This window comes from Peromyscus californicus, unplaced genomic scaffold, assembly GCF_007827085.1.
Source record: "Peromyscus californicus insignis strain IS unplaced genomic scaffold, ASM782708v3 Scaffold_7__1_contigs__length_154581171, whole genome shotgun sequence".
Taxonomy (NCBI): Eukaryota; Metazoa; Chordata; class Mammalia; order Rodentia; family Cricetidae; genus Peromyscus; species Peromyscus californicus.
In genome coordinates, this window is record NW_026294595.1 from 121,692,676 (window position 1) to 121,708,162 (window position 15,487).

Sequence of the window (15,487 nt, forward strand, 5' to 3'; positions counted from 1 at the left end):
GGAGCACAGTACTGTCACACAGACCTTGGGGACAGTGTGCACATGTGTGTGTGTATGTACATGGAACTTGACCCCCTAACTTCTGATCCTCCAAAACTTTCAGTTGCACCAACATGCTGACTGCCTTTCATTCCAGCAGTGTAGGGCAGCTAATGCAGAGTGGGTGGTCTGCATATGTGCACAGGTGCAGAGTGCATGCCCTGTGTACAGAAACGGCTGATTGCTCATTGGAAATTGGATGCCTGGGAGCGGGAAGCCTGGAGGATTTTCTCTTATCATGCTTCACTCATCAAAGAGCTGCAGGTGTCCATCATATAGAAGTACATCAGAAACTTGGACTAGAGGTGGAATGTGTCTGTTTGTGTTTGTAGATGTGCTGGCTAGTTTTGTCAACTTGACACAAGCTAAAGTCATCAGAAGAAGGAGCCTCAGTTGAGGAAATGCCTCCATGAGATCAGCCGTAAGGCATTTTCTCATTTAGTGATCAATGGGGAGAGGCCATCTCATGTTGGGTGGTGCTATCCCTGGGCTACTGGTCCTGGGTTCTATAAGGTGGGCTGAGTAAGCCATAAGGAGTAAGCCAGTGAGCAGCACCTTTCCATGGCCTCTGATGAGCTCCTGCCTCTGGGACCCTACCCTGTTTGAGTTCCTGTCTTGACTTCTTCAGTGATGAACAGCAAGGCTAAAGTATAAGCCAAATAAACCCTTTCCTCCCCAACTTGCTTTTTGTTTGGTCGCAGCAATAGAAACATCAACTAAGGCAGTAGGCTTATTTTTATGGAAATATGCTGAACAAGGTGGTACCTCTGTAAGCTAAGGACCAGTGTATTTACCTAGGACTTGGTGGTTTTCTGAGGTAAAATTTACATGAATAACTTTTTCCTATAACTCTAAATCTAAGTGCCTTTGAATTTTCAAATATGGTTTTCAAATATTCAATGGAAAATATGGGCATTTAGAATATTTTCAATATTCATACTGATAACCTCCTTCCCTCAAAATGAAAAGTCAGTCAACAATGGTTATTGTAGATGGAAGTTTTCCTGTGTGCTGCGGCTATTCAGTCCCAAATAAATACACAGAGGCTTGTATTAATTACAGACTGTTTGGTCTATGGCTCAGGCTTCTTGCTAGCTAGCTCTGACATCTTGAATTAACCCATTTCTATTAATCTATGTTTTGACACCTGGCTGTGGTGTTACAGGTCTGCTGGCATCTTTTTCCTTAGGCAGCTGGATGGCATCTGCCCTGACTTCACCCTTCTTCTCCCTGTCTCTCTACTTGGATTTCCTGCCTGGTTGTAACCTGTCTTGTCATAGGCTAGAACAGTTTCTTTATTAACCAGTGGTAGCAACACATTTTCACAGCACACAGAAAGACCATCCCACAGCAGGTTACTTGCTGTCTGTGTTGTTAAATTTGAGCCTGTTGATTTTCTGTGGTGAAAACACTCTCTAGAAATTAGGTTGAAGGGGTTTTCTTTTAATTGCTCATTTATTTAGTGTGCACCTGGCAAGGGCTTGCACATGTTGTGGTGTAAACATGGATGTCAAAGGACAACTTGTCAGAGTTAGTTCTTTCCTTCTGTCATGTGGGTCCTGGGGATGAACTCAGGTCATCAGGTTTGACTGCAAGCACCTTTACCCACTGAGCGTGGTGTGCTGATTTTTATGTTTTTAATAAAAAATAGCTTTATTAAGATACAGTTCACATGCTGTTCAAGTCTTCTGTTTAGAGTATCCAATTCAATGAATTTGACTATATTACACTATTAATTTTAACTCCTATAATAAATAAATAACATGAAATTTGCCATTATAAAATATATAATTCAATGATACTAATTACATTCATGATATACATAAAATTCATATTCTAAATAATTCTTGCAAGTGGAGTCATACATGCCCCTTTTATGTCTAGCTAATTTCAGTTAAGCATATGGCTTTGAGGTTTATCCATGTTATATCATGTATCAAAATCTCATTTATTTTTGTGGTTGAATAGTATTTCTGTATATGAATATACCACAAATTATTTGTACATTTACCTGTTAATGGTACTTGGGTTGGTCATTGAGAATCTGGAGAGATGACTCTGTAGTTAAGAACACATAATGCTCTTGCAAAGGACCTGAGTTCAGTTTCTAGCCCCTACTTTAGGCAGCTCACAACTACCTGTAACTCCAGCTCCAGGGCATCCAGCACCTTCTTCTGGTCTCCAAAGACACAAACTGATACACAGGCATACATATACATGTAAGTAGAGAAATAAAATAAAATCTTGCTGGGTATGGTGGTGTCCACCTTTAAATACAGCACTCTGGAGACAGAGGCAGGTGGATCTCTAAGTTAGAGGCCATTCCATTCTACATAGTGAGTTCCAGGCCAGTAGGAACTACATAGTGAAACCCTGTCTCACAAATAAATAATAAACAAATACAATCTCTCTCTCTTTTGAAGCCAAGTGTTTGTGTAAGTTTCCAGACCCACTCCCATAAATGCTTTCAAATATTGAAAACCAGTTCATACAATTTCTCCATCGTGAGTATAATGAACTCTTATAAGAAAACATGCCAAGGGCTGGACAAATAGCTCAGCACAAGCCTGACAATCGAAAGTTCAATCCTTGAAACCCACATAAAGATGGAAGGAGAGAATCAACTCCACAAAGTTGTCCTCTTACCTCTACGTGCACTCTGTGTGCTTGTGTGTGTAAACACACAGAGTAAATACATTTTTTTAAAAATGTGTACTAAAATGAAACAGCAAAGAAATGTTACTGAAAAGGGTGATTTTGAATCTCCTTATTTTAAAGAATAAATAAATTGAAATATAAGTTGGCATATAGCCTCATGGTTTGAAGCACTACCTTTGCTATTTTCCATGTGACAGGTGGTGGTCCATTGTCATTTGGGGGGGCCACAGGAGTGACTTGGCCTCATGTCTCTTGTCATTTGGAAGGTCAGTATGGCCTGTCACTAGTGGTGATGGGGCCTCAAGACAGTGTGAAGGCAAGCCCTGTTTCCCTAGTGCTTGCTTTGGCTTTGTTCTGTGGTATTGGGCTAGAGTCCTGGCCTCCCCATACTAGGCAAGTGCTCTGCCCCAGAGGTGTGCCCAGCCCTCCCTGCACAAGGGCTATGTAAGTGTCTCCTTGCATCCTGTTTGCTGACATTCCGTTGGATAAAGAGAGTCACAGGACCAGTCCATCTCTTAGGCTCTCAAAGTTGCATTGCAAAGGGATGTACACGTGAGATGGGAAGTATATGGTCATCTTTTGCAGTCTACTCTAGTATTTCAGGAGAAATTCAGATGAAGAAAAAAATTCAACATGGGTCCAAAGAATAAGGACCCATTCTTTGGAGGCTTTTGTTGGAGGCTCAGTGCAGCTTCTTGAAGTCTGGATAGCCTTTAAGTTAGGAGGGAAAGGACACATTAGGTCTGGAGGAAGCAGGTATTCAGATACAAAGGACACAGAGTATGGGATGAGTCCTATCCCTTACTCATTGAGGAAGGATTCTGGGAGTTAAGGGTTCCAGTGTCTACTAGGACAAATGGAGAAGGACCTTGAACAATTAATTTGGAGTTCATTTTTTGTGTCATGTGGGACTTTTGAAGATTATTTTAAGAGAAGGGCAGTATGAGGAGTGCTCTACTTTACAAGGATTAATGTAACAGCATTGACTTCTGCAGGATTAATTCTCCACGGTAGGCAGAATTCCGAGATGTATCCAAGATTTCTGTCCCCCTGTTGCACATCTGATTTCCTTCCTCTGACTATTCTATTTTATATGGCAGATAAAGGGTTCTGCAGATATCATGAAGGTCCTGAGTCAATTGACTTTGGGCTAATCAAGACTATCCAGGTGGGCCTGACCTAATCAGATGAAGCTTTAAAAGAGATTGGGCCCTTACTGAGGTCAGAGGAATTGTGAGCAGATGAGATAGACTCAGAGAAGCAAAATGTCATCTTGTGGCAAAGAATAGTTTTTATACTTTCCAGGGCCTGAACATTTCATTTCTCCAGAGGCAAGAAAAGGAATTCATGGAATTGGACCTTAGGTGAGATTGCAGGCCCAGCAGATGCCTTAATTCCAGGCTGGTGAGACTTGAGTAAAGGGCCCTATTCACCCATATCAAGATCCTGATCCATAGACACTGAGATAATACATTTGTGTTAGGTGCCAGAGTTGTGATTTGCTACGCAGCAGTGGACGGTGGATAGAAGATTGGCCGTGAGGTTTGCATCTCTGCAAGGATTATGTGAGTAGACGCATCTGTCCATCATGACAGTGAGAAGGTTGAGTCCGTATGTTTAGAGTTCAGTGTGAGAACACATGGTGACAATGTACACAGGTAAGTGGAGCCCAGTAGCTAAGGTAACCTGGGCTTTCCTTCACCTTTCACCCCATCATCTGATCTAAGTGAGTAGAACATGGTAGATGGATAGAGACCAGAAAGGTAGTTGTGCACATCTATGTCAACTAGCAGTTTTTCCTCATGTTGTGTTTTCCTGATTCTTCTCTAGGTGATGCAGCATGTATTAGGGTTTTTGTCTTTTGTTCTACTTACAAATGCACATGTCCACATCACAGTAATGTGCAGAATGGGATAGAATAGTTTCACTCTCTAGACTCTCCTGTGCTTCCTCTACACAGCCCTTTTCTCCCCCTTGAACCTGAATCATTGGCAAGCACTATCCATTCTTAAATGTTTATTTATTTATCTTACTTTTTGAGACTATAATTATATTATTCCCTTCTTCTTCCTTTCCTACATCTCCCATGTGCCCCTTCCCTTGCTCTCTTTCAAATTTATGACCTCTTTTTTGTTACATATGTATATACATACATACACATATATATTCCTAAATGCACCCTGCTTAGTCTGTGTAATGTTACTTTTATGTGTATTTTCTGGGATGACCATTTGGTGTTAGATAACCAATGGTGTGCTCTTCCTGGGGAAGACTATTTTTTCCCACTCTCAGTATTCCTTAGTTCCCTGTAGTTTTTTGTCGAGGGTTGAGACTTCATGGGCTTTCCTCTCAACTTGGGCTTGTCTGTTATTGTTCTTGTTTAGGTCATATTTCAGCATCCATGTTGGTGAGACTTTGGATGTAGCTTCTGACATTCTGAAGAGACACCATCTCATAGCAAACTCCCTGTTCCCGTGGCTCTTACAGTCTTCCTGCCTCTCTTCTGCAGTGCTCCCTGAGCCTTAGGTGTGGGAGTTGGGTTGGAGACCAGACTCCTCATCTCTGCATTCTGATCAGTGTGGTTTTCAGCACTGTTCTTTTTATTATCGCTGTAGCTTTGGCTTTTCGGTATACCAGAGGTGAAAGCATGTGGCATGCAGCCTTTCAGACTGGCTTTCTTTTGGAGCAGCATTCGTCTTAAGTTTCTTCTTGTCATTCTGTGGCTTGCTGCCTTATTTTCTTTCTAACAATGAATTATGTTCTAATATCTGGATATATCACAATTTATATATCCATTTACTTATTACTGGACATTTTGGTGGCTTCCAGGTTTTATCAGTTATAAAGAAAACTACTGTAAAAGTCCATGTACAGTTTTTTTTCTAGATCTACACTCTTTCAACTTAATTGGTTAATCAATAGAGCAATTGCTGGGCCACATCACAAACTCTGTTTAGCTTTAAAAGAAACTCCCAGATTACTGTACCATTTCACATTATTACCAACAGTGAATGAGAATTCTTGTTGCTCCAATTTCTATCAGCATCTACATTTGGTTTTCTTTATTTTATTTTGTTTATTCTCTTTTTAATTTTAGTCATTAGATAAGTGTGTAGTCGCTTAATTTGCAGTTTATTATTGTGAAATGATACTGAGATTCTTTTCATATACTTATTTCATATCTATGTATCATTGAATCTATATAGATTGCTTGTCTATTTAAACTGTTTTTAATTTAAAAAACATCTTATGTGTATGGCTGTTTTGCCTACATGTATGCCTCTGTATTACATGCATATCAGTGTGAACAGAGGCTAGAAGAGAGCATTGGAGTCCCTGGAACTGGAATTTCACTTATCTGTCAGTGCTGAGAATTGAACCCAGGTCCTCTGGAAGAGTAGCCCTTAACCACTGCACCATCTATCCAGCCATCTCTTGTCCATTTTTAATTCTGATTGTGTATTTTTCTTATTGTTGAATTTTAATTAAAATGTCTCTGTTTTGAGTACTGGCTTCACATTTTAAGTTCTAGTTCTTTATGGAAAGGGTTATTATGTTTTCTTTTGGCCTATGACTTATTTTTATTTGTTGTTGTATTTTATTTTGTTTTTTGTTTTTTTACAGAGAAAAGATTACAGAGACTTGGTGGAACTCATGAAGCCATTTGGAAGGTTAACATTGATTCAGCTTATTCAATTGCTGTAGGCCTATGTAAATGATCTATTTCTCTTTGTATGTGATAGATCCTGTCCTTCAAGTAATCTGTCCATTTCATCGAATTATCACATTCGTAGACATATACTTGTTCATTCTGTTCTTTTATTCACCATTTGATATTTGTAACATCAGTAATGAAGAGCTGTCATTGCTGAATTTTGTGTCTTCTCATCCTCTGCTAGCCTGTAGCGGACTAAATAAGTACTTATCTGTCCACCCACCCACAGCAATTCCTGTGTTGAAACTCTGACTACCAATGTGACTATATATGGAATAAGGCCTGTGAGAAGGTACCAAAGGTTACCTAAGGTCATAAAAGAGGCGCCTTAATCTCAGAGGGCTAGTGCCTTTATAAAGAACACCAGAGCTCTTCTCTACACTTGAGGACACAGATAGAAGGTGGCCACCTGCAGGCCTTATCAGGAAGTGAATTGGTCACCCTAATCTTGGACTTCCCATCCCCCCAAACTGAGAAATACACTTGAGTTATTTTACCTACCAAGTCTATAGTATTTCACACATGGTCTAAAATCATACTTCTTAATCATAATTATTATTTTACTATTTTAAATTTGTCAGGGTATGTGATGTTCTTAGTATATGCTCAGTGTGAGTTTGAAAAGAATGGATTGTGGTGGTGTCAGATGTAGTGGTCCACACGTTCCAGTTCTGTCTAACTGATGCTGCTGTCTGGTTTGCACCCTTCATGATTGACTGCTCCTGAGTCAGTCAGCTACTGATCGAGGTGGGTTTAGGTCTCAAACTGTGATAGTGGATTTATCTCTAAATCTTGAGCATTTCTTGGCATTCTCTGACTTTCCCATTTTTTTGTTTTTTGTTTTTTTTTTTTGGTTTTTCGAGACAGGGTTTCTCTGTGTAGCTTTGCGCCTTTTCCTGGAACTCACTCTATAGCCCAGGCTGGCCTCGAACTCACAGAGATCCACCTGGCTCTGCCTCCCGAGTGCTGGGATTAAAGGCGTGCGCCACCACCGCCCGGCTGACTTTCCCATTTTTTGGTTTGGGATATGCTTGTTATTTTGGAATTCTCAGCCATTGTTGCTTTAACTGTTTTCTCTATTCCTTTGATTGTTTGGTCTCCTGGTCTCCCCACAGTTTGCAGTTGTATCCTCTGTGGTGTTTTCACAGTACTTGGATATCCAGTTACTTTTTCCCTTTCTTTTTCTTTACATGTCAATTTTGGATTTATTTTGACATAATCTTCAAGTTCACTGAATCTCATGCTTTTCTTCCCTATCTTCTCTATTTTGCCCATGTTGATTACAAACTCCTGTGCTTAAGGAAGAAAAAAAATACCTTTATCTTGACATCTCACCTGGTCACATTGTTTTCTTTCTTTCTAATTATTTCTGTAGTGCTAGGAATCAAACTTGGACATTTTGCATTCTAGGTAAACTGCCATTGAACTACATCCTCAGCCCCTTTGGTTATTTTCTCTTTAAAATTTTATTTTCTCTCTCTCTCTCTCTCTCTCTCTCTCTCTCTCTCTCTCTCTCTCTCTCTCTCTCTCTCTCGTGTGTGTGTGTGTGTGTGTGTGTGTGTGTGTGTGTGCACGCGCACATGCACATGCATGTAGGTGTGTACCAGTGCCACTGCATACCTGTGCAGATCAAAGGACAACTTTCGGGAGTCAGTTCTCTCTTCTACCATGGGATCCAAGGATTGAGCTCAGGCCATCTTGCTGCCCCTTCTCCTCCAATTCTTCTTTAAATTTTCTCCTTTCTACAAGAAACTTAACAGACATTTTTAAAAGCAGAGTTGGAGGTGATCACAAAGAGTTAACATAGATTTAAGCATGGGCATGTGTAGAAAAGTGCTCAGGAATAGGGTAAGACACACTCAGGTGCACCATAGACCTTCTTCTATATTGAGGTTGACTCTTAGCTGTTTTTCTTTTGAATTATGTTGATGAGATGGACATGGTAGCCCTTCCATGTCAGCACTTGGGAGGTTGAAGCAGGAGAACTGAGCCAGCCTAGGATAAAAAGGAGGTAGAGGGCTGCCTAGGCTACAGAGTGAGACCATGTCCCAATAAATAACAAACAATAACAAAAACACAGCTGTGTTGAGAAGATAGATCATTTAAAATTTATGCTTTCTATGCCGATGTATTAAAATTAAATTATTCTCTCCTTTAGCTATACTATCATAATTGAAAATCCCATTAATTTAAGTTCCCACTTTGATCTAACCAAAATTTCCATCCGTTGCTAAGCCCAAAACTCTGTACTGTGAGCTATGGGGTTTTGTGACAGTTTAAGCTAGTTGCAGATTCTTCAGTGTTCCTTTGAGTCTGGGACGGCTTATGTCTGCTTTAGGCTAATAGAGCATGATGGAATAGCTACTACATGGCTTATAACAACCATGTTATAATAGGCAGCAGCTAAATTATAACAGGACATGCACCTTTCTACCATATTTGCCAGAGCACTCAGTCTTGGAGCCATGAGCCATCCTATTAGAAAGAAATCTGACTTCTGAGGGTGCTGTGCCAAAGGAATGATGTGTGGATGCTCTGTATCACCAGCTGAGCCTTCCCCTTCCAACTGTCCCACCAAAGTGCCCGACACTTAGGGGAAGCCCTCTCAGACTTGCTTAACAGGTCTTCTTTCTTCAATATCACCAAATGACATCTCCTGATAATGTGATGCAGAAGTTCATTCAGCCAAGCTCTGCCTGGCTTCTAACTTACAAAATCATGAGATACAATAAGTTGTAGTTTAAAGCTACTAAGTTTTGGGTGTAGCTAGTTATGGGCTTGTAAGTAACTGAGAAGGTAGTATATTAATTGAACAGTAAGCTTTGGGCCCCTGATGTATACTAGGATTGTTCCTGTGCCTATGGTATCATTGATCATGCATGTGTAGAGGTGAGAAGGAAAGAAATATAAACTGATGAACATTCTGCATGAAAAAGTATTATGAAAATAATAAGGATGTTCAGTGGCTAGAGAAGACATGGTCACTTTTAACAGAATATAGTAAGAGAAAGTCCTTCTGTTAAGGTGAACTTTGAGTAGAGACCTGAAGTCTATAGGAGAGTCACATTACTTGTGCTCATATATTCTCTGTCCATTTAATCTGCTCTGTGCTTGGTCATTTTATTTTTGCCCTATTGTATTTGTTTCCTTCTTCATTTATAGTCCTTCCTCCAAGCGTATCTGAGAAGGGAAGGAATATATCTCAAGGAAGAACAAACCAAGTAAAGGGAACCACACAGTACAGAGGTGGTGAAATAGAAGTGTATTTGGGGTTTACAAGAAGAGTAGAGGCCTGTAGCTGGTCCAGAAAGGTGAGACAGAAGGAAGCAGAGCAGGAGACAGCCCCATCTGAAGGGTCTTAATGGGCCACAGGCAGAATTTTAGATTGTACTTCAGTGAAAATGAAGGATCATTGTGGCTGCTTATTAGACAGTCACCTGAAGAAAAGGGTGCAGGCAGGGAGCCCTGTGGTCCAGGAAGAGATGCTGATATCTTGCACTAGGGTGGCAGCAGTAGAATTCTGTCTCTGCCTCTCCAGCACTGGGATTGCAAGTGCATGTCATCACACCTGGCGTTTTCACATGGTGCTGGGATAACCCAAGTCCCCAGGCTTGTATAGCAAGCAGTTTACTCAATGAGCCACTGCCCCATCTTCCTTGTCCTGTTGCTTGATTTTTGTATGTTGATCAATCCTTGAATAAATTCCATTTAGTACTGGTATATGTTCTTTTTAATATATTATTGACATTGTGTTACTGACAGTGGGAGGTTTTTTGTTTGTTTGGTTTGGTTTTGGGATGTGTTTTTGTTTTGTTTTGTTTTGGCATTTTGAGACAGAATCTCTCTGTGTAGTCTTGGCTAGACTGGAATTCATTATGTAGACCAGGCTGGCCTTGAACTCATTGAGGTCCACCTGTCTCTGCCTCTGTTTCCTGAGTGCTGAGATTAAAGGTGTACAACACCACACCTCACTACTGACAGTTCTTCATTAGAAATATCAATTTGTATTTTTCCTTTGTGTTATATCTTTATCGGGTGTTGGCGTCAAGGTAATGTATATATATGGGCAAAAAACATTCATACACATAAAACAAATATTTTTAAAAATAAAAAAAAACCTGTCTTTGGAACCTAAAACTTAAATACATAGACCACAGCTATGACGTGTTTGCCCATGAAGGCAAAAGCACCTTTGGTTCTATGTTGGTATCACATATCACAGCTTTCATTGTGACCTTAGAAATCATCATGTAATGGAGATGCTTTTAATGACCATTTAAAACACACACACACACACACACACACACCCCAAAACCAAATATTCTTCATGCTGTCTAAACTATGACATAGTTTATAGTCAAGTATTTAGCATGCATACTATAAAAGTAAAATTGATGAAAAAACAGTAAATTATTATATATTTTTATCTTTTGTTATCTTTTTAAAATTCATTTCCTCTATGGGTCCATTATGGCTCTTTCTGTTATATGTAGTAGAGAATCTCTTTTGAGCTGGTTTAAGTGAGGTGGGGGGAGGGGCACGTGGACAAAGCTAAGAACATCAGTGAGGCCAACAGTCCAGTGTTCAGACTACCTTTGCTCAAGGCCCAGCTGGTACCAGTGGGCTCAGCTTCCTATCTGTCTCTTGGCTCCCTTCTTCCTGGATTTGGTCAGCTGTCGGGCACTGTTACCTGAGGTCTTTGTCCTGGGATGATAAATCAGAACCTCTCCTTGACTGTGACGGTATCACATGCCCATTTCCTTCTTAACCATACTAGCAAGAGAAGTGTATCATCAGTTTCTTCCTGGACCCCATGGTTCACCTTGAGCCATGGTTCACATGGGCTGGAGGGGGAGTGGTAGCTCATCAGAACCTGAGTTCTGTTCCTAGTGGCTAGATGGCAAGTTGTAGCACGGTGTCCCTTGTAGTTGGAATTTTTCCTGTGTCCTGCCTGGTCCTCAGCCACTCAGACCCAAGTAAACACACAGAGGCTTATATCAATTACAAATTGTATGGCCATGGCCTATGGTTCAAGCTTCTTGCTAGCTACCTCTTATTTCTTAAATTAACCCATTTCTATTAATCTATAAGTTGCCACGTGGCTGTGGCTTACTGGTCTGCTGGCATGTTGTTCCTTTGGTGGCAGCTGGCATCTCTCTAGTTAGAATGTCCTGCCTAACCTTATTCTGCTCACCATTGGCCAAACAGCTTTATTTATCAACCAATCAGAGCAACACATATTCACAGCATACAGAAGGACATCACCCATCAGTCCCTCTTCATCATTGACTTTACTTCTCCTTTTCATTGCCATCCTCCTTCAGTTTCACGTGGTCCATCTTCCCTTTTATTCTCTTTTTAATTTATCACTTTTAAAGAAAAATCTTTGCAGCTATTGGTGACAGACTTCTGTAAAAAAACAAAAAACAAAAAACCAAACATTCATTTTAAGAAAGAATTTGATGTCTCCTAGTAATGTCAGGAACTATACCCATAAAGCTTCATGAGCATGACTACCCAAATGTGAATTGAACAAGGATGGCATGCCAAAGTGGATGGGAAAAGCCCACTAGGCCTTAACTCTACACAAAGAACAACAGGCAACTAAGGAATGCTGAGAGCTCCAGGGAAGAGCACACAGTTGGTTATATAGTACCAAATGATCGGCCCTGAAAACATTCATACAAGTAACATACCAACTAAGCAGGGTGTATTTAGGAATAGATATGTGCACGTGCACACACACGCACACACACACACAATAACAATGAAAAATGAGTCCATGAATTTGAAAGAGTAAGGTGGGGTATATGGGAGGGTTTGGAGGGAAGAAAGGGAAAAGAATATTCAAACTTGATAACTGGAATGGGAGTGCTGTCCCTCAGTGAGAGGTGAGTGTATGCAGATAGGCCGAGTAGACAGGGAACACGGAGGAAAAAGTGAGGCCTCTTGTGTCTTCACTTTTATACTGAATCTTACTGTTGGGAATCCTGGTAGGGGAGAGCATTGCTCTGACTCGCAGGGGAGATATGATGAACAGTTCTGAAGCCCTGTCCTTGGCTTTCAAAGGCTGTCTAGATTTTTCTTTTTCTTCTGCCAATGTAAATCAGTCAGTCTGGCTGTCATTTTAATAGTCTGTATGATTGAATGTGGTAAGAAGAATGCTAGATTTGAACTTGGTTCCTTTTTTTGTGGTGAGTCTTAAATAAAGTCCTAAATTTTTAAAGGAAATGAATCTTTGTAATTTGGGAGATTTTTGTCAAAATCACCTTACTAGAATTGGAATCATTGGTCAGTAGTTCTTGGCATGACTTCCCGAGGAGTTGTGAACAAATATCTATAAACCCTAGTTAAGGCACCAACATAGACCAAAGAAATTATTCCATCTACATCTAGCTTCATAAACTGTGGGGTCTCACATTTCCCCAGAGTACTCTTGAGTAGAAGCAGCAGGAAATATTAGAAGTATAGAGGGGAGAGAAACAGAAAATACAGGATAGACTCAGGAGGGCCTGGATCCTAATCCATCACCCCTGACTGTCTCTGCCCTAGGGTTTTTAAAGGAATGCCAAGGGGTGGAGCAAAAGACCTCCCCCCGGCACAGCCAAGTGCAGACATCTCAGATACCTAGTACTCAGGCCCATGGTCTAATCATCCTCTTTATGCAGACCTGCTGGGTAAAGCCACTAGGAAACCTAAATGGGCTCCAACAATGAACCAGTGAGTTTATTGGGCTTAGTTACAGGAATATGAGTGACTCCCTGTGTCATTGAAAAAAAAAGGGTGAAAATGTCCCATAGGCTTCATAAAGTAAAGTGCCCTCTTCAGTAAACCTATGCCCTATATACTCTAGCATCTCCTACAGGCCTTTTGCATGTGGGGCAGGAAGGAGGGAGTGGTTGTAGTCTCAGGTGAGTGTCTAATGGCTTCCTTGCTCTTCTAGAAGGGAATGTTAATAGACCCAATTTTGTGAGGGTCTCTTGTGAGTAAGCACTGCCACTCTGATTGCAGGGTGGTAACAGCATTGTGATGTCCTGGGGATCCTGAGGACAGTGTGCTGCACAACAGTACTAGAAGAGTACTTGCCTAGCCTGTGAAGAGCTTCTCACTTCAGTCATCTGAAAAAATATTTTTACTAAAATTTTGGTACCTGCTCTAGTTGTTTACTAGAAGATAACAAAATAAATGGAAAAATGAAAAAGGATAGTATCATGGAAATAGATGATTTTGTTGGCATTGATGGATTTTCTTTTTTAAGAAATCATGGGCATATTGCCAGTGGTTTGATTTTCATATTATATGTACATTCATTGCCTGTTAGCAAATGTTTTCCTAATTTGTATATTCAGTGGTATTTTGCAAAATTTCTGTGAATTTGAGTGTTCTGCATCTCAGTGATTGAAAGCCACTGCTTCAATCGAATCTCCTTCCAGGGTTGAGTCTGGAACCTTGACAGTCTTACTGGTGTGTTGGGCATATGCTGGTCAGGGGAGCTTCAGAACCATCATCCCGTCTTCAGCTGAGAGCACACTTAAAATTGGTGTCTGCCATTTTGGAAAATGAAAACATTTGGGCTGTGTTTACGTTCCCTGAACTCTGACACTGACAGGAGAAGTGTGTTCACCTGGTTCCTGGACTCTACCTAGGAGAGCCAGTAGCTTTTGATGTTTTCTTACACCATTCGGCCTTCTGATTTTTACAATTCATCCATTTGTTTATTCATAACGATGTGGGTTTTTCCCACTTGTTCCTTATCTTATCGTTTTGTTGATGGCTCCTTTCAGCAGCTTCTTAGGAGAATGAGTATCTGAATCATAAATTGATTCCGCTCCTTCAGTTTAATATAGTGCAGACTCTTTGAAGGGTTCAGCTGGAACCCAGTCTCTACAGCAGTCCTGCTTCGCTCCTACCACACTCACCAGCAGGAGGCAAGCGTTAATGGCCAGGCATGTATTACTTTGGAAGGTGCTTTCCCTAGCTGCTCTCACTTCCCTGTTGTCTTAAAGGTGGACCTAGAACAGAGTTAGAGCATCGGGAGGGACTTGTCCCACTTTTCTTTTTCTGTTACTTATTTATGTATTTATTTATTTATTCTGTGTCTTTTGCATCATGTATCTTGATCCCATTCATTTACCTATCCCTTTGCAACCACCCTCCGCCCCTGCACCCCCCTCAAATAGAACAAAACTTAAGAGAAGAAAGGAAAAAAAGAAAAGAAAAACAAGGGGAAAAACTTAACAATCTCTTTGTGAAAGCTGCAGTGTGACATAGTGAGTCACACCGTGAACCCCTTTGTCCATGTATCTTTGCTTGCAAGTGTTCATGGCAAAGAGTCATCGGTCTGGTTCGAGGCTTCTGGTTTCTACTACACTATTGATGCTGGGCCCTCACTAGGGCTCCTTCTGGATATCCTGTTGTTGCCTTGTGTTGTGGAAATCCTGAAGCTTTGGGTCTGCAGGTCAGGTCCCTTCACATGCTCCAGCAGATCATACATGGGGTGGATGATGGGGCAGGCCAAGTCATATCCTTAGGTCTGGGCCCAGGCACTTGTAGGGTTGGTCTGCCAGATGTGAAATGGAGACAACTCTCCCATGCTTACAGCTTTGGGGCTGGCTCACCTGCACCTGCACTAGCAGGTTAGTTCTATAGTGCTGTCCTGTCGAGGTGCAAGACCTGCTCTCCTGAGTGTCTCAGCTGGTGGAGGTCAGGGACAGCTCTCCCACCTGTCCCAGATGTTGATGGGCATGGGGGAGGAGGGCAACTGTCCTCCACCTATGCCACCACAAGACAGATGAGAAATGAGGCAGCTCTCCCATGCTCACAATTTCAGAACTGGCTCACCCATACCTGTGCTAACAGGGTTGGCTCTACTGTGCTGTTCTGGCAAGGTGCAGGGCCTGCTCTTGAGAGTGTTGCAGCTGGTGGGGGTCAAGAAGAGCTCTCCTGCTCTTAAGACCACAAGGCCAGCTCTTCCACCTGCCCCAGGCATTGCTGGGCTGGGGGCGCAGAGCTCTTCCCCACCCCTGCCACCGCCAGACAGATGGGTAATGGTTGCCCCACTTTTCTTATCACTAC

General features: G+C 41.4%; 1 protein-coding gene across 7 annotated transcripts in view; it reads left to right on the plus strand.

The window, feature by feature from the left end:
- The window catches only part of Kiz (kizuna centrosomal protein), a 109,547-nt gene that overhangs the window by 36,144 nt on the left and 57,916 nt on the right, over positions 1-15,487 (plus strand). The window lies entirely within an intron of this gene.